Genomic DNA, 18,873 nt, shown 5'->3' with positions numbered 1-18,873 from the left:
GTCAGTCCGGTCCTCATTATGACGTACATACAAAAACAAGCTGGTGTCCGGTCAGTCCGGTCCACGTTATGACGTACATACAAAAACAAGCAGGTGTCCGGTCAGTCCGGTCCACGTTATGACGTACATACAAAAACAAGCTGGTGTCCGGTCAGTCCGGTCCTCATTATTTATTTTTTTTAAATATCTTTTTATTATTTTATAATAGGAGCCCCGACAAGCATTGACAAAACAAAACAAAACAAAAAAAAATTAAAGCTGCAAGCAGCGTTGATCGGGCCCTCGCACTCCTGGCCAACGCCCCTCCCTCCAGGCCCCCCCCAAAAAGAGAATATTAAAAATACGATAAATGTAAAAAAAAAAAATTAAACAAGATTTATCTTCTCATTACAAGCAAAAAAATCTTGTTGTTGTTTTTTCCAGTGATGAATCTTGTTTTAAGTGTAATAAGATTTAGTTTTTTACTAAAATGAGACATTTTAACTAGAAATAAGACAAATATTCTTGTTAAGATTGTGAGTTTTTGCAGTGATCCATGTTACTTATCCTGTGAAGGACAGAGTCATATTGATAAGTTCAGAAAAGTGTTTTTTATTGTTGTGTTTTGATCAGTGGCGTAGCCACGGGTGTGCCAGGGTGTGCCAGTGCCACCCAAAGAGACAGCTGGCACACCCAAAAATTTGATGCATTTTTTTTTTTTTTTTTTTTGGTATACTCTTCTAAGTATTCTAAATCTAGGCTAATCTAGGCTATTAGTATGTAATCATGATGTTCAAAATAATTCAAAATAAAAAATCTTATTTTTGCATGTAAAACCCCCGTCAGGCGATGTGTCGCGGCAGCTGGACTGTTAAACCTAAATTATGGTTCCGCGTTAAAACGACGGCGAACCCTACGGCGTATGGTACGCGGCGACGCACAACGTACGGTGTGCGTCGCCGCGTACCCTACGCCGTAGGCTCTGCGTCGATGTAACGCGGAACCAGCCTTCAGACAACTCATCAAATGGAAGGTGGATGGCGGACATGAGTTCCCGTCCATTATTAAAGTCTTAGACTCCTGCGACAAAGATGTTTTATCCAAGATTAACTGTTTGCATCGTATTCTGATAGCATTGCCTGTTAAGTTGCTCCGTGGAGCCTTTTTTTAGTCGTCAACAGGACCAGAGCCGTCAGAGCGACGACGCTCACAGAGAGACTGAAGAGCCTCTCGTTGCTCATGTTTGAAAAAGATTTGAAATGTGCATTTTCTGTATTTAACAGCGTTTGTGTGTAATGTATATGATTAATAACAGCAGCACGTAATTATAGGCGCCCCTCTGCTCCTTCACCCGCCCCCCCTCTCTCCTCTCCGACACACACACACTAGTATGAGCTGCAGCTCCAATGCGCGCCCCCGCGAGCACGCGCTGCAGCGCGAGTGTTTTGGATTGACGGTAACTTTATGGAGAGGTAGAAAAAAAGAAGAGAGGAAGAGAGAGAAAGAATCAGGACAGGCAGGGGAAGCCAACAGGTTGGTCTAATATTAGGTGGAAGAGCCACTTAAGTGATTAATATCTAAATATGATTTATATGGAAAGATTGCATAAGCAAGATTTCCAATTTATTCAAAGCTATTAAAAATGCTTGTTGCACAAAAACCTAGATGCCCAGTATGGTTTGAATTTCATGCTGACCAACCTGTCCTTTTGGGAAAATTATATTATATTATTAGGGCCCGAGCACTTGCAGTGCGAAGGCCCTATTGTATTTGCAGGAATTTTTATTATTATTATTATTATTATTATTAGGGCCCGAGCACTTGCAGTGCGAAGGCCCTATTGTATTTGCAGGAATTTTTATTATTATTAGGGCCCGAGCACCTTCAGTGCGAAGGCCCTATTGTATTTGCAGGAATTTTTATTATTATTATGGGCATGCCAAGTAGTGGCATGACCATATTGCAATCGTCCAGAATGGCCCAAAGGGCAATGCTGCTAGCATGCTAAAGTCGCAAAAGTCCCACTGCGCACCAGCGGGTGTACAGCATGACCCCGCACTGATGTGGAAAAAAAAAATCCCCAAAAAGTAAAACACGGCCGAAAAAATGAGGAAAAACATGAAAATGAAGGCGATATATTAGTATCTAGAAAAGGTTTCCCTTTTCTTATTATTATTATTCTTATTATTCCGCACTTTTTTTCGTCCATTAATACGGCCCGAACCGCAACGTGCACCCATGCATGGCATACATCGTTGGATGCGTCTCCATCGTGATTCGATGGGCATTACTTTTCTCAGTAATAGGGGTTACCATGGTAACGCTAGTTGCTAAAAAGCAAAAAAAAAGGCGAAAATTCCCGCGCTTATTGCTCGGCCAAACTTTATCGTAGAGACATCGTTCAAACTTTGAAACACTCGGCCCGATAGTCTTTAAAGGACCATACAACTTCATCATTCTAGTTATTACGGTTTTTGCGATATTTAACTTTCAATTTAAAAAAAAAATCACTTTTATTTTGGACGCTTGTTGCTAGGCAACGGTTTATCGTACAGACATCATTACAACATTGACCAACCCGGGACGCTTTGTACTGCAACATATTTTAGTCTCGTCATGCTTGCTATTACGGTTTTTGAGATATTCCACATTGTTCATTTTGATGCTAACGGAACTTCGGATGCTTGTTGCGCGGCAACGCGGTATCGCAGAGACTTGGTTCCAACGTTAAAAGACTCAGGTTGATGTGGACTACAACATACTGAGGTCTCATTACGCTGTCGTTTACAGCTTTTGAGATATTAAAGCCAAATTGTCCCATTCTATCCTATGGGGCTTGTTACCATGGCAACAAAAACCAATGCATTTGTATGGGGGACCATGTGAATAAACAATCTGTTAATGCTGCCCGAACCGGAATGTGCACCCATGCATGGCATATATCGTTGGATGCGTCTCCATCGTGCCTCGATGGGCATTACTTTTCTCAGTCAAAAGTGTTACCGTGGCAACGCTAGATGCCATAAAGCAAAAAAAAAGGCAAAAATTCAGACGCTTATTGCTCGGTCGAACTTTATCGTAGAGACATCGTTCAAACTTTCAAACACTCGGCCCGATTGGCACTAACGGGCCGTACAAGCTCATTATGCCAATTATTAAAATTTTTGCGATATTGACCTTTCATTTTTTTTTTAAATTTCCATTTGACTTTGGACGCTTGTTGCTAGGCGACAGATCATCGTAGAGACATCGTACAAATGTTCCCCGACTCGGCACGCTGTGGCCGTCAACATATTCAAATTTCATGAAGCTGGGATTTAAGGAAATTTTATGTCAAAATCCATGCCAAATGGCCCCATTCATTCGGATGGGATTTTTTTACCACGGTGAAACAAAAACCTATCCATTAATGTAGCCTGAACCGCAACGTGCACCCATGCATGGCATACATCGTTAGATGCGTCTCCATGTTGCCTCGATGGGCATTACTTTTTTCAGTCAAAAGTGTCACCGTGGGGGGCGCTAGACGCCAAAAAGCGCACACCTTTAATAACTATTGGGAGCACAGGAATGAATGCAATACAACTGTAAACACCTCAAACTGACATAGAACCACCCCGAACACAACCACTACAGCCCTAAACCAAAGCAGCTGGAGGGGTCGAATGGGCCGTAGGGCATGCCCATGTCAAAATTTCGTGAAATTTTCTAGTTATTATTATTATTATTATTATTTTCCTGACAAAGTGATGGCCTTTTTGCCCCCCTTAACATGCCCAAAAAGTCACCAAATTTTGCACCCTAGTCAGGCCTGGCGAAAAATTTGATATTTAAAGGTTTGCATTAATGGGCGTGGCAAAATGGCTCAACAGCGCCCCCTTGAAAACTTTGTGCCTCAAGCCCCACGATATGGTTTGACGTACATGCACGAAAATCGGTACACACCTGTATCATGGGACAACTTAAACAAAAGTCTCTTGGGGTCATGCCCGAAACCGAACAGGATGTCGGCCATTTTGAATTAGTCGTGTCATTTTGGCGAAATTTATGCCATTCCTTCGAAAGTTAATTCAGCCCGAACCGTAACGTGCCCCCAAGTGTGTTATACATCAAAATGTGCGTCTCCCTCCTGCGACCACACGCATTACTTTTCTCTTTCAAAAGCGTTACCGTGGCGACGCTAGACGCCAAAAAGCGCGCCCACCCTTCATCTCGTTGCTTCAGACAGAAAAAACTTTGCGCCTCAAGCCCCATAATACGGTTTGACGTACCTGAACGAAAATCGGTACACTCCTGTATCATGTCGCAACTAAAAGAAAAGTCTCTTGGCGCCATGGCCGAAACCGAACAGGAAGTCGGCCATTTTGAACATTCTGAATTAATCGCGTAATTTTGGAGCAATATATGCCATTCCTTCGAGAATTAATTCAGCCCGAACCGTATCGTGAACCCAGATGTGTTATACATCAAAATGTGCGTCTCCATCCTGCGACTACACGCATTACTTTTCTCTTTGAAAAGTGTTACCGTGGCGACGCTAGACGCCAACAAGCGCACCCCCCCTTCATCTGATTGGTCCATATTTGATAGTTCCCCAAAAGGCACCAAATTTGGCATGCAAGCCAGGCCTGGCGATAAATTTGATATTTCATGGTTTGCATTAATGAGCGTGGCAAAATGGCTCAACAGCGCCCCCCGGAAAACTTTGTGCCTCAAGCCCCACAATACGGTTTGACGTGCATGCACGAAAATCGCTACACACCTGTATCATGGCACAACTTAAAGAAAAGTCTCTTGGAGCCATGGCCGAAACCGAACAGGATGTCGGCCATTTTGAATAAATTGTGTCATTTTGGCGAAATTTATGCCATTCCTTCGGCAGTTAATTCAGCCCGAACCGTAACGTGCACCCAGGTGTATTATACATCAAAATGTGCGTCTACATCCTGCGACACCACGCATTACTTTTCTCTTTCAAAAGTGTTACCATGGCGACGCTAGACGCCAAAAGGTGCGCCCCCCCTTCATGTGATTGGTCCATATTTGATAGTTCTCCAAAAGTCACCAAATTTTGCATGCAAGCCAGACTTGGTGATAAATTTGATATTTCATGGTTTGCATTAATGGGCGTGGCCTAACGGCTCAACAGCGCCCCCTAGAATACTTTTATCTGCCATAACTTTTGAATGGTTTGACATAGGAAGTCGTGGTTGGTGTCATGGGACTCTGTAATGAGTTCTTAAGCTTCGTTGGGCTTAATTAGCCCGCCCCTTCTTCTGATTGGTTGTCCCGATTTTCTGCTATAACTTTGGAATGGTTTGACATAGAGAGTTCCGCTTCCTGATTCAAACGTCTGCCGGCCCCGCCCCCCGACCAATCAGTGGCGAGTAGGGTGATGACGGCCCCGCCCCCCGACCAATCAGTGGCGAGTAGGGTGATGATGGCCCCGCCCCCCGACCAATCAGTGGCGAGTAGGGTGATGACGGCCCCGACCAATCAGTGGCGAGTAGGGTGATGACGGCCCCGCCCCCCGACCAATCAGTGGCGAGTAGGGTGATGACGGCCCCGCCCCCCGACCAATCAGTGGCGAGTAGGGTGGTGACGGCCCCGCTCCCCGACCAATCAGCTGCCTGTAATATGGTGACGTCAGAAATAGACCCGTGCTCAGCCCGGTTAGAACCTCGGTTGAATGGTTACAGAAAAAGTAATAAAAATAGTATTGTTTTACTAATATTTATACCTTACAAATATTTTAAAAAATAGGAAAAAAAAGTTCCAGACATTTTATCGCTATGTTGGTCTTAATGGGCGTGGTCTAATGGCTCAACAGCGCCCCCTAGAAAACTTTTCTCTGCCATAACTTTTGAATGGTTTGACATAGAGAGTTGTGGGTGGTGTCATGGGACTCTGTGATGAGTCCTTAAGCTTCGTTGGCCTTAATTAGCCCCGCCCCTTCTTCTGATTGGTTGTCCCCATTTTCTGCTATAACTTTGGAATGGTTTAACATAGAGAGTCGTGGGTGGTGTCATGGGACTCTGTAAAGAGTCCTTAAGCTTCGTTGGCCTTAATTAGCCCCGCCCCTTCTTCTGATTGGTTGTCCATATTTTCTGACTATAACTTTTGAATGGTTTGACATATTTGAAATATGCTGGTAATGTGTCAGCCAACCACAAAAATCTCTGCAATTTTGGTAGAATCATTTATTTTTTGTCCTTGCCCGGTGCAAATGACATAAATAAAGTGCGTGGTTTGGTTGTGAAAAAATAAAAGTAATGTTACATGAACAATAAATCAAACGCTCCCTTCCATGCAGTGTGTGTGTCTAGGAAGTAAAGACTGGAACATGCTATTCACAAAAGCACAAATAGTGGGGTTTTACTAATATTTATATCTTACAAATATTTTAAAAATTACGAAAAAACTATTCGGGACTCAGATTATATCGCTATGTTGGTCTGTCCTCAATCAGTCAGTCAGAAAACGGCCAAGCTGATTCGTAGCTCAGAGGTAACGTCACCGTCTTTCATGTGAGAGATCGCGGGTTCGATCCCAGCACAATGCAAGGTTTATTGTCAGCAATTTTTGTGTTTTTTTTAACATCAAAATATGCGTCTCCATCTTGCGACGACGCGCATTACTTTTCTCATTCAAAAGTGTTACCGTGGCAACACTCGACGCCAAAAAGTGCGCCCCCCTTCATCTGATTGGTCCATATTTGATAGTTCCCCAAAAGTCACCAAATTTTGCATGCAAGGCAGGCCTGGCGATAAATTTGATGTTTCATGGTTTGCATTAATGGGCGTGGCCTAACGGCTCAACAGCGCCCCCTAGAATACTTTTCTCTGCCATAACTTTTGAAAGGTTTGACATAAAGAGTCGTGGGTGGTGTCATGGGACTCTGTATTGAGTCCTTGACCTTCATTGGCCTGAATTAGCCCCGCCCCTTCTTCTGATTGGTTGTCCCTATTTCCTGCTATAACTTTTGAAAGGTTTGACATAAAGAGTCGTGGGTGGTGTCATGGGACTCTGTATAGAGTCCTTGACCATAATTGGTGAAAATTAACCCCGCCCCTTCTTCTGATTGGTTGTCCCGATTTTCTGCTATAACTTTTGAATGGTTTGACATAGAGAGTCGTGGGTGGTATCATCAGATTCTGTATGGAGTCCTTGACCTTCATTGGCCTGAATTAGCCCCGCCCCTTCTTCTGATTGGTTGTCCCGATTTTCTGCTATAACTTTTGAATGGTTTGACATAGAGAGTCGTGGGTGGTGTCATCAGACTCTGTATGGAGTCATTGACCTTCATTGGCCTGATTTAGCCCCGCCCCTTCTTCTGATTGGTTGTTCGTTTTTTCGGCTATAACTTTTGAATGGTTTGACATAGGAAGTCGTGGGTGGTGTCATTTCTGATATGCTTATGGGGGCGGTGGCCGTGAGTGCGAGGGCCCGTTCATCGCTGCTTGCAGCTTTAATTATTATTATTATTTTTCTGACGAAAGGAGGGCCTTTTTGCCCCCCTAAACGTGCCCCAAAAGTCACCAAATTTTGCACCCAAGCCAGGCCTGGCGAAAAATTTGATATTTAATGGTTTGCATTAATGGGCGTGGTAAAATGGCTCAACAGCGCCCCCTTGAAAACTTTGTGCCTCAAGCCCCACGATACGGTTTGACGTACATGCACGAAAATCAGTACACACCTGTATCATGACGCAACTTAAAGAAAAGTCTCTTGTAGTCATGCCCGAAACCGAACAGGATGTCGGCCATTTTGAATTGGTCGTGTCATTTTGGCGAAATTTATGCCATTCCTTCGGCTGTTAATACGGCCCGAACCGTAACGAGCCCCCAAGTGTGTTATACATCAAAATGTGCGTCTCCATCCTCCGACACCACGCATTACTTTTCTCTCTCAAAAGCGTTACCGTGGCGACGCTAGACGCCAAAAAGCGCGCCCACCCTTCATCTGATTGGTTCAGACAGAAAAAACTTTGCGCCTCAAGCCCCATAATACGCTTTGACGTACATGAACGAAAATCAGTACACTTATTTATCATGTCTTTACTTAAAGAAAAGTCTCTTGGCGCCATGGCCGAAACCGAACAGGAAGTCGGCCATTTTGAACATTCTTAATTAATCGCGTAATTTTGGAGCAATATATGCCATTCCTTCGAGAATTAATACGGCCCGAACCGTATCGTGAACCCAGATGTGTTATACATCAAAATGTGCGTCTCCATCCTGCGACTACGCGCATTACTTTTCTCTTTCAAAAGTGTTACCGTGGCGACGCTAGACGCCAACAAGCGCACCCCCCTTCATTTGATTGGTCCATATTTGATAGTTCCCCAAAAGGCACCAAATTTTGCATGCAAGCCAGGCATGGCGATAAATTTGATATTTCATGGTTTGGATTAATGGGCGTGGCAAAATGGCTCAACAGCGCCCCCCGGAAAACTTTGTGCCTCAAGCCCCATAATACGGTTTGACGTACATGCACGAAAATCGCTACACACCTGTATCATGGCACAACTTAAAGAAAAGTCTCTTGGAGCCATGGCCGAAACCGAACAGGAAGTCGGCCATTTTGAAATCTGATTGGTCCATATTTGATAGTTCTCCAAAAGTCACCAAATTTTGCATGCAAGACAGACTTGGCGATAAATTTGATATTTCATGGTTTGCATTAATGGGCGTGGCCTAACGGCTCAACAGCGCCCCCTAGAATACTTTTCTGTGCCATAACTTTTGAATGGTTTGACATAGGAAGTTGTGGGTGGTGTCATGGGATTCTGTAATGAGTCCTTAAGCTTCGTTGGCTTGAAATAGCCCCGCCCCTTCTTCTGATTGGTTGTCCCTTTTTTCTGCTATAACTTTTGAATGGTTTGACATAGGAAGTCGTGGGTGGTGTCATGGGACTCTGTAATGAGTTCTTAAGCTTCGTTGGCCTTAATTAGCCCCGCCCCTTCTTCTGATTGGTTGTCCCGATTTTCTGCTATAACTTTGGAATGGTTTGACATAGAGAGTCGTGGGTGGTGTCATCAGATTCTGTATGGAGTCCTTGACCTTCATTGGCCTGAATTAGCCCCGCCCCTTCTTCTGATTGGTTGTCCCTTTTTTCTGCTATAACTTTTGAATGGTTTGACATTGGAAGTCGTGGGTGGTGTCTTTTCTGATATGCTTATGGGGGGCGGTGGCCGTGAGTGCGAGGGCCCGTTCATCGCTGCTTGCAGCTTTAATTATTATTATTATTTTTCTTCTGACAAAGTGATGGCCCTTTTGCCCCCCTTAACATGCCCAAAAAGTCACCAAATTTTGCACCCAAGTCAGGCCTGGCGAAAAATTTGATATTTAATTGTTTGCATTAATGGGCGTGGTAAAATGGCTCAACAGCGCCCCCTTGAAAACTTTGTGCCTCAAGCCCCACGATACGGTTTGACGTACATGCACGAAAATCGGTACACACCTGTATCATGGGACAACTTAAACAAAAGTCTCTTGGCGACATGGCCGAAACCGAACAGGAAGTCGGCCATTTTGAATTAATCGTGTCATTTTGGCGAAATTTATGCCATTCCTTCGAAAGTTAATTCAGCCCGAACCGTAACGTGCCCCCAGGTGTGTTATACATCAAAATGTGCGTCTCCCTCCTGCGACCACACGCATTACTTTTCTCTTTCAAAAGCGTTACCGTGGCGACGCTAGACGCCAAAAAGCGCGCCCACCCCTCATCTCGTTGCTTCAGACAGAAAAAACTTTGAGCCTCAAGCCCCATAATACGGTTTGACGTACCTGAACGAAAATCGGTACACTCCTGTATCATGTCGCAACTAAAAGAAAAGTCTCTTGGCGCCATGGCCGAAACCGAACAGGAAGTCGGCCATTTTGAACATTCTGAATTAATTGCGTAATTTTGGAGCAATATATGCCATTCCTTCGAGAATTAATTCAGCCCGAACCGTATTGTGAACCCAGATGTGTTATACATCAAAATGTGCGTCTCCATCCTGCGACTACACGCATTACTTTTCTCTTTGAAAAGTGTTACCGTGGCGACGCTAGACGCCAACAAGCGCACCCCCCCTTCATCTGATTGGTCCATATTTGATAGTTCCCCAAAAGGCACCAAATTTGGCATGCAAGCCAGGCCTGGCGATAAATTTGATATTTCATGGTTTGCATTAATGGGCGTGGCAAAATGGCTCAACAGCGCCCCCCGGAAAACTTTGTGCCTCAAGCCCCACAATACGGTTTGACGTACATGCACGAAAATCGCTACACACCTGTATCATGGCACAACTTAAAGAAAAGTCTCTTGGAGCCATGGCCGAAACCGAACAGGATGTCGGCCATTTTGAATAAATTGTGTCATTTTGGCGAAATTTATGCCATTCCTTCGGCAGTTAATTCAGCCCGAACCGTAATGTGCACCCAGGTGTGTTATACATCAAAATGTGCGTCTACATCCTGCGACACCACGCATTACTTTTCTCTTTCAAAAGTGTTACCGTGGCGACGCTAGACGCCAAAAGGCGCGCCCCCCCTTCATGTGATTGGTCCATATTTGATAGTTCTCCAAAAGTCACCAAATTTTGCATGCAAGCCAGACTTGGTGATAACTTTGATATTTCATGGTTTGCATTAATGGGCGTGGCCTAACGGCTCAACAGCGCCCCCTAGAATACTTTTATCTGCCATAACTTTTGAATGGTTTGACATAGGAAGTCGTGGTTGGTGTCATGGGACTCTGTAATGAGTTCTTAAGCTTCGTTGGGCTTAATTAGCCCCGCCCCTTCTTCTGATTGGTTGTCCCGATTTTCTGCTATAACTTTGGAATGGTTTGACATAGGAAGTCGTAGGTGGTGTCAAGGGACTCTGCAATGAGTCCTTGAGCTTCTTTGGCCTGAATTAGCCCCGCCCCTTCTTCTGATTGGTTGTCCCTTTTTTATAATAAAATCGCCACGAGCCGCCAGTCGCTCTCGCGCTGACTCCCGCTTCCTGGTTCAAACGTCTGCCGGCACCGCCCCCCGACCAATCGGTGGCGAGTAGGGTGATGACGGCCCCGCCCCCCGACCAATCGGTGGCGAGTAGGGTGATGACGGCCCCGCCCCCCGACCAATCGGTGGCGAGTAGGGTGATGACGGCCCCGCCCCCCGACCAATCAGCTCCCTGTAATGTGGTGACGTCAGAAATATTCCCCGCTCAGCCCGGTTACAACCTTGGCAGAATGGTTACAGAAAAAGTAATAATTAAAATAGTAGGGTTTTACTAATATTTATAACTTACAAATATTTAAAAAAATTAGAAAAAACAGCTCCAGACTTACATTACTAAATATCGATATGTTGGTCTCTCATAAGTCAGTAGGTCAAATAGAAATGACAAGCTGAGTCTTAGCTCAGCCAGAGTGTTCCCGTCTTTGGAGTCAGAGATCAGAGTTCGATTCCCGCAGTATCCACACTTTTTTGTCAGCAATTTTTTTTTTTCTACATCAATATGTGCGTCCCTGTCCTGCAACGACGCACATTACTTTTCTCATTTAAAAGCGTTACCGCGGCAACGCTAGACACCAAAAAGTGCGCCCACCCTTCATCTGATTGGTTCAGAGGGAAAAAACTTTGAGCCTCAAGCCCCATAATACGGTTTGACGTACATGAACGAAAATCGGTACACACCTGTATCATGTCGCAACTTAAAGAAAAGTCTCTTGGCGCCATGGCCGAAATTGAACAGGAAGTCGGCCATTTTGAATTAATTGTGTAATTTTGGCGAAATTAATGCCATTCCTTCGGCAATTAATACGGCCCGAACCGTAACGTGCATCACTTTTCTCTTTCAAAAGTGTTACCGTGGCGATGCTAGACGCCAAAAAGCGTGCCCCCTTAATCTGATTGGTCCATATTTGATAGTTCTCCAAAAGTCACCAAATTTTGCACGCAAGCCAGGCCTGGTGATAAATTTGATATTTCATGGTTTGCATTAATGGGCGTGGCAAAATGGCTCAACAGCACCCCCCGGAAAACTTTTCTCTGCCATAACTTTTGAATGGTTTGACATAAAGAGTCATGGGTGGTGTCATGGGACTCGGTATTGAGTCCTTGACCATAATTGGTGAAAATTAGCCCCGCCCCTTCTTTTGATTGGTTGTCCCTATTTCCTGCTATAACTTTTGAATGGTTTGACATGGAGAGTCGTGGGTGGTGTCATCAGACTCTGTATGGAGTCCTTGACCTTCATTGGCCTGAATTAGCCCCGCCCCTTCTTCTGATTGGTTGTCCCTTTTTTCTGCTATAACTTTTCAATGGTTTGACATAGGAAGTCGTGGGTGGTGTCATTTCTGATACTTATGGGGGGCGGTGGCCGTGAGTGCGAGGGCCCGTTCATCGCTGCTTGCAGCTTTAATTATTATTATTATTATTTTCCTGACAAAGTGAAGGCCTTTTTGCCCCCCTTAACATGCCCAAAAAGTCACCAAATTTTGCAACCTAGTCAGGCCTGGCGAAAAATTTGATATTTAATGGTTTGCATTAATGGGCGTGGCAAAATGGCTCAACAGCGCCCCCTTGAAAACTTTGTGCCTCAAGCCCCACGATACGGTTTGACGTACATGCACGAAAATCGGTACACACCTGTATCATGGCGCAACTGAAAGAAAAGTCTCTTGGCGTCATGCCCGAAACCGAACAGGAAGTCGGCCATTTTGAACTAGTCGTGTCATTTTGGCGAAATTTATGCCATTCCTTCGAAAGTTAATTCAGCCCGAACCGTAACGTGCCCCCAAGTGTGTTATACATCAAAATGTGCGTCTCCATCCTGCGACAACACGCATTACTTTTCTCTTTCAAAAGCGTTACCGTGGCGGCGCTAGACGCCAAAAAGCGCGCCCACCCTTCATCTGATTGGTTCGACAGAAAAAACTTTGTGCCTCAAGCCCCATAATACGGTTTGACGTACATGAACGAAAATCGGTACACTCCTGTATTATGTCGCAACTAAAAGAAAAGTCTCATTGCGCCATGGCCGAAACCGAACAGGAAGTCGGCTATTTTGAACATTCTGAATTAATTGCGTAATTTTGGAGCAATATATGCCATTCCTTCGAGGGTTAATTCAGCCCGAACCGTATCGTGAACCCAGATGTGTTATACATCAAAATGTGCGTCTCCATCCTGCGACTACACGCATTACTTTTCTCTTTGAAAAGTGTTACCGTGGCGACGCTAGACACCAACAAGCGCACCCCCCCTTCATCTGATTGGTCCATATTTGATAGTTCCCCAAAAGGCACCAAATTTGGCATGCAAGCCAGGCCTGGTGATAAATTTGATATTTCATGGTTTGCATTAATGGGCGTGGCAAAATGGCTCAACAGCGCCCCCCGGAAAACTTTGTGCCTCAAGCCCCACAATACGGTTTGACGTACATGCACGAAAATCGCTACACACCTGTATCATGGCACAACTTAAAGAAAAGTCTCTTGGAGCCATGGCCAAAACCGAACAGGATGTCGGCCATTTTGAATAAATTGTGTCATTTTGGCGAAATTTATGCCATTCCTTCGAGAGTTAATTCAGCCCGAACCGTATCGTGCACCCAGGTGTGTTATACATCAAAATGTGCGTCTACATCCTGCGACACCACGCATTACTTTTCTCTTTCAAAAGTGTTACTGTGGCGACGCTAGACGCCAAAAGGCGCGCCCCCCCTTCATGTGATTGGTCCATATTTGATAGTTCTCCAAAAGTCACCAAATTTTGCATGCAAGCCAGGCCTGGTGATAAATTTTATATTTCATGGTTTGCATTAATGGGCGTGGCCTAACGGCTCAACAGCGCCACCTTGAATACTTTTCTCTGCCATAACTTTTGAATGGTTTGACATAGAGAGTCGTGGGTGGTGTCATCAGATTCTGTATGGAGTCCTTGACCTTCATTGGCCTGAATTAGCCCCGCCCCTTCTTCTGATTGGTTGTCCCTTTTTTCTGCTATAAACTTTGAATGGTTTGACATAGGAAGTCGTAGGTGGTGTCAAGGGACTCTGCAATGAGTCCTTGAGCTTCTTTGGCCTGAATTAGCCCCGCCCCTTCTTCTGATTGGTTGTCCCTTTTTTATAATAAAATCGCCACGAGCCGCCAGTCGCTCTCGCGCTGACTCCCGCTTCCTGATTCAAACGTCTGCCGGCCCCGCCCCCCGACCAATCAGTGGCGCGGAGGGTGATGCCGGCCCCGCCCCCCGACCAATCGGTGGCAAGTAGGGTGATGACGGCCCCGCCCCCCGACCAATCAGTGGCGAGTAGGGTGATGACGGCCCCGCCCCCCGACCAATCAGCTCCCTGTAATGTGGTGACGTCAGAAATATTCCCAGCTCAGCCCGGTTACAACCTTGGCAGAATGGTTACAGAAAAAGTAATAATTAAAATAGTAGGGTTTTACTAATATTTATAACTTACAAATATTTAAAAAAAATAGAAAAAACAGCTCCAGACTTACATTACTAAACATCGATATGTTGGTCTCTCTTAAGTCAGTAGGTCAAATAGAAATGAGAAGCTGAGTCTTAGCTCAGCCAGAGCATTCCCGTCTTTGGAGTCAGAGATCAGAGTTCGATTCCCGCAGTATCCAGACTTTTTTGTCAGCAATTTTTTTTTTTCTACATCAATATGTGCGTCCCTGTCCTGCAACGACGCACATTACTTTTCTCATTTAAAAGCGTTACCGCGGCAACGCTAGACACCAAAAAGTGCGCCCACCCTTCATCTGATTGGTTCAGAGGGAAAAAACTTTGAGCCTCAAGCCCCATAATACGGTTTGACGTACATGAACGAAAATCGGTACACACCTGTATCATGTCGCAACTTAAAGAAAAGTCTCTTGGCGCCATGGCCGAAATTGAACAGGAAGTCGGCCATTTTGAATTAATTGTGTAATTTTGGCGAAATTAATGCCATTCCTTCGGCAATTAATACGGCCCGAACCGTAACGTGCATCACTTTTCTCTTTCAAAAGTGTTACCGTGGCGATGCTAGACGCCAAAAAGCGTGCCCCCTTAATCTGATTGGTCCATATTTGATAGTTCTCCAAAAGTCACCAAATTTTGCATGCAAGCCAGGCCTGGTGATAAATTTGATATTTCATGGTTTGCATTAATGGGCGTGGCAAAATGGCTCAACAGCACCCCCCGGAAAACTTTTCTCTGCCATAACTTTTGAATGGTTTGACATAAAGAGTCATGGGTGGTGTCATGGGACTCGGTATTGAGTCCTTGACCATAATTGGTGAAAATTAGCCCCGCCCCTTCTTTTGATTGGTTGTCCCTATTTCCTGCTATAACTTTTGAATGGTTTGACATGGAGAGTCGTGGGTGGTGTCATCAGACTCTGTATGGAGTCCTTGACCTTCATTGGCCTGAATTAGCCCCGCCCCTTCTTGTGATTGGTTGTCCCTTTTTTCTGCTATAACTTTTCAATGGTTTGACATAGGAAGTCGTGGGTGGTGTCATTTCTGATACTTATGGGGGGCGGTGGCCGTGAGTGCGAGGGCCCGTTCATCGCTGCTTGCAGCTTTAATTATTATTATTATTTTTCTTCTGACAAAGTGATGGCCTTTTTGGCCCCCTTAACATGCCCAAAAAGTCACCAAATTTTGCACCCAAGTCAGGCCTGGCGAAAAATTTGATATTTCATGGTTTGCATTAATGGGCGTGGCAAAATGGCTCAACAGAGCCCCCTTGAAAACTTTGTGCCTCAAGCCCCACGATACGGTTTGGCGTACATGCACGAAAATCGGTACACACCTGTATCATGGGACAACTTAAAGAAAAGTCTCTTGCCGTCATGCCCGAAACCGAACAGGAAGTCGGCCATTTTGAATTAGTCGTGTCATTTTGGCGAAATTTATGCCATTCCTTCCAAAGTTAATTCAGCCCGAACCGTAACGTGCACCCAGGTGTGTTATACATCAAAATGTGCGTCTCCATCCTCCGACACCACGCATTACTTTTCTCTTTCAAAAGCGTTACCGTGGCGACGCTAGACGCCAAAAAGCGTGCCCACCCTTCATCTGATTGGTTCAGACAGAAAAAACTTTGCGCCTCAAGCCCCATAATACGCTTTGACGTACATGAACGAAAATCGGTACACACCTGTATCATGTCGAAACTTAAAGAAAAGTCTCTTGGCGCCATGGCCGCAACCGAACAGGAAGTCGGCCATTTTGAACATTCTGAATTAATCGCGTAATTTTGGAGCAATATGAGCCATTCCTTCAAGAGTTAATTCAGCCCGAACCGTATCGTGAACCCAGATGTGTTATACATCAAAATATGTGTCTCCATCCTGCGACTACACGCATTACTTTTCTCTTTCGAAAGTGTTACCGTGGCGACGCTAGACGCCAACAAGCGTCACCCCCCTTCATCTGATTGGTCCATATTTGATAGTTCCCCAAAAGGCACCAAATTTGGCATGCAAGTCAGGCCTGGCGATAAATTTGATATTTCATGGTTTGCATTAATGGGCGTGGCAAAATGGCTCAACAGCGCCCCCCTGAAAACTTTGTGCCTCAAGCCCCACAATACGGTTTGACGTACATGCACGAAAATCGCTACACCCCTGTATCATGGCACAACTTCAAGAAAAGTCTCTTGGAGCCATGGCCGAAACCGAACAGGAAGTCGGCCATTTTGAAATCTGATTGGTCCATATTTGATAGTTCTCCAAAAGTCACCAAATTTTGCATGCAAGACAGACTTGGCGATAAATTTGATATTTCATGGTTTGCATTAATGGGCGTGGCCTAACGGCTCAACAGCGCCCCCTAGAATACTTTTATCTGCCATAACTTTTGAATGGTTTGACATAGGAAGTTGTGGGTGGTGTCATGGGACTCTGTAATGAGTCCTCAAGCTTCGTTGGCCTTAATTAGCCCCGCCCCTTCTTCTGATTGGTTGTCCCGATATTCTGCTATAACTTTGGAATGGTTTGACATAGAGAGTCGTGGGTGATGTCATCAGATTCTTTATGGAGCCCTTGACCTTCATTGGCCTGAATTAGCCCCGCCCCTTCTTCTGATTGGTTGTCCCTTTTTTATGCTATAACTTTTGAATGGTTTGACATAGGAAGTCGTGGGTGGTGGCATGGGACTCTGTAATGAGTCCTTAAGCTTTGTTGGCCTTAATTAGCCCCGCCCCTTATTCTGATTGGTTGTCCCGATTTTCTGCTATAACTTTGGAATGGTTTGACATAGAGAGTCGTGGGTGGTGTCATCAGATTCTTTATGGAGCCCTTGACCTTCATTGGCCTAAATAAGCCCCGCCGCTTCTTCTGATTGGTTGTCCCTTTTTTCTGCTATAACTTTTGAATGGTTTGAGATAGGAAGTCGTGGGTGGTGTCATCAGATTTTGTATGGAGTCCTTGACCTTCATTGGCCTGAATTAGCCCCCCCCCCCCCCCCCCTCTTCTGATTGGTTGTCCCTTTTTTCTGCTATAACTTTTGAATGGTTTGACATAGGAAGTCGTGGCTGGTGTCGTTTCTGATATGCTTATGGGGGGCGGTGGCCGTGAGTGCGAGGGCCCGTTCATCGCTGCTTGCAGCTTTAATTTTATTTTATTATTTTATAATAAAACCATCAGGCCAAATAGTTGTGTTCATCCTCTGGTTAAATAGCTTTGTTGATCATATATATATATTATATTATTATATTATATATATATTATTATACTTATTATATATTGAGAGCACACACAACATGTGGATATGTTTTGCACTGTTAATAATGTTGGATATACATGCTTTTGAATGTTTGTGTAGGTGTAACGTCTAGTTTTGTTGAAAAAATTTTTGGCACACCCAGTCTTTGCTGGTGCACACCCAAAGTCTCTTTTCTGGCTACGCCACTGGTTTTGATGTATTTGATGTAAGCCCAGTGGATATTTAAAGCTTATAGTCTAGACTGATTTCAGAAAAAAGGCCTTTTATAAGAAGTAAGGAGCATTTATGGGTACAAGTCAGGAACCGACCTACCTTACATATTTCAAGGGTGCTGAGTCCAAAAAAACCGGTACCCGAGTGAAATTTTGAGTTTTTTACCTTCTAATTTGCATATCAAAATGGCCGCCAAATTGCCCATCTTGCACAGTTATTGGACCATTTCCTCCTATTTTTTTTTGTAAGTAGGCAATCAAGATGAGGAAATTAAGTTTCTAGATCGATAGTCAAGGGTCAAACAAGGATATAGTGGAGGCTCAGTGCCTTTTTTATATATATATATATGCAAAATACCAACTTTTAAGGTGAAATTAAGCATTATTTGTGTCATTTTTTAAGGCCGACATAAATATTAAATAAAAGTTACTCTGAAATTTTTCCTGTTGATATGACATATGATGTACACCATATTATATGATAACAAAGAAACAAATCCATTGCAAGTTGTCTGGGATTTCATGTTTTTTTTTTTTTTTTTTTTTTTTTTTTTGCAAATTAAGCATTTGCTCTCTAAATTATCTAAAAACCCAGGTAAATAGGGAAAAATATTCAAACAGAGACCACCATGAAACATACCAAGTTGAATATTTAGATCAGTACATAGCATGGTCAGTCCCATCGCTGAGGACCCCCTTTGCCTGAGGTGAATTAACAGCAAAGAGGATCGTAACAGTTTCACACGCTTTGGTACCTATAGCCACCTGCAGCCACCTGCAACCACCTATAGCCACCTGCAGCCACCTTTAGCCACCTATAGTCACCTGCAGCCACCTGCAACCACCTATAGCCACCTGCAGCCACCTATACCCCAAGGGTCAATTTTGTATTTTTGACTGTTATTTTATTTTGTATGTAAAGCACCATGTGTTGCATTTATATTGCATGATTTGGTGCTATATAAATAAATAAAGTTTG

This window comes from Cololabis saira, chromosome 20 (genome assembly GCF_033807715.1).
Source record: "Cololabis saira isolate AMF1-May2022 chromosome 20, fColSai1.1, whole genome shotgun sequence".
NCBI lineage: Eukaryota > Metazoa > Chordata > Actinopteri > Beloniformes > Belonidae > Cololabis > Cololabis saira.
The sequence above is the reverse complement of the archived record's forward strand: the minus strand, read 5'-3'. Positions refer to the sequence as shown.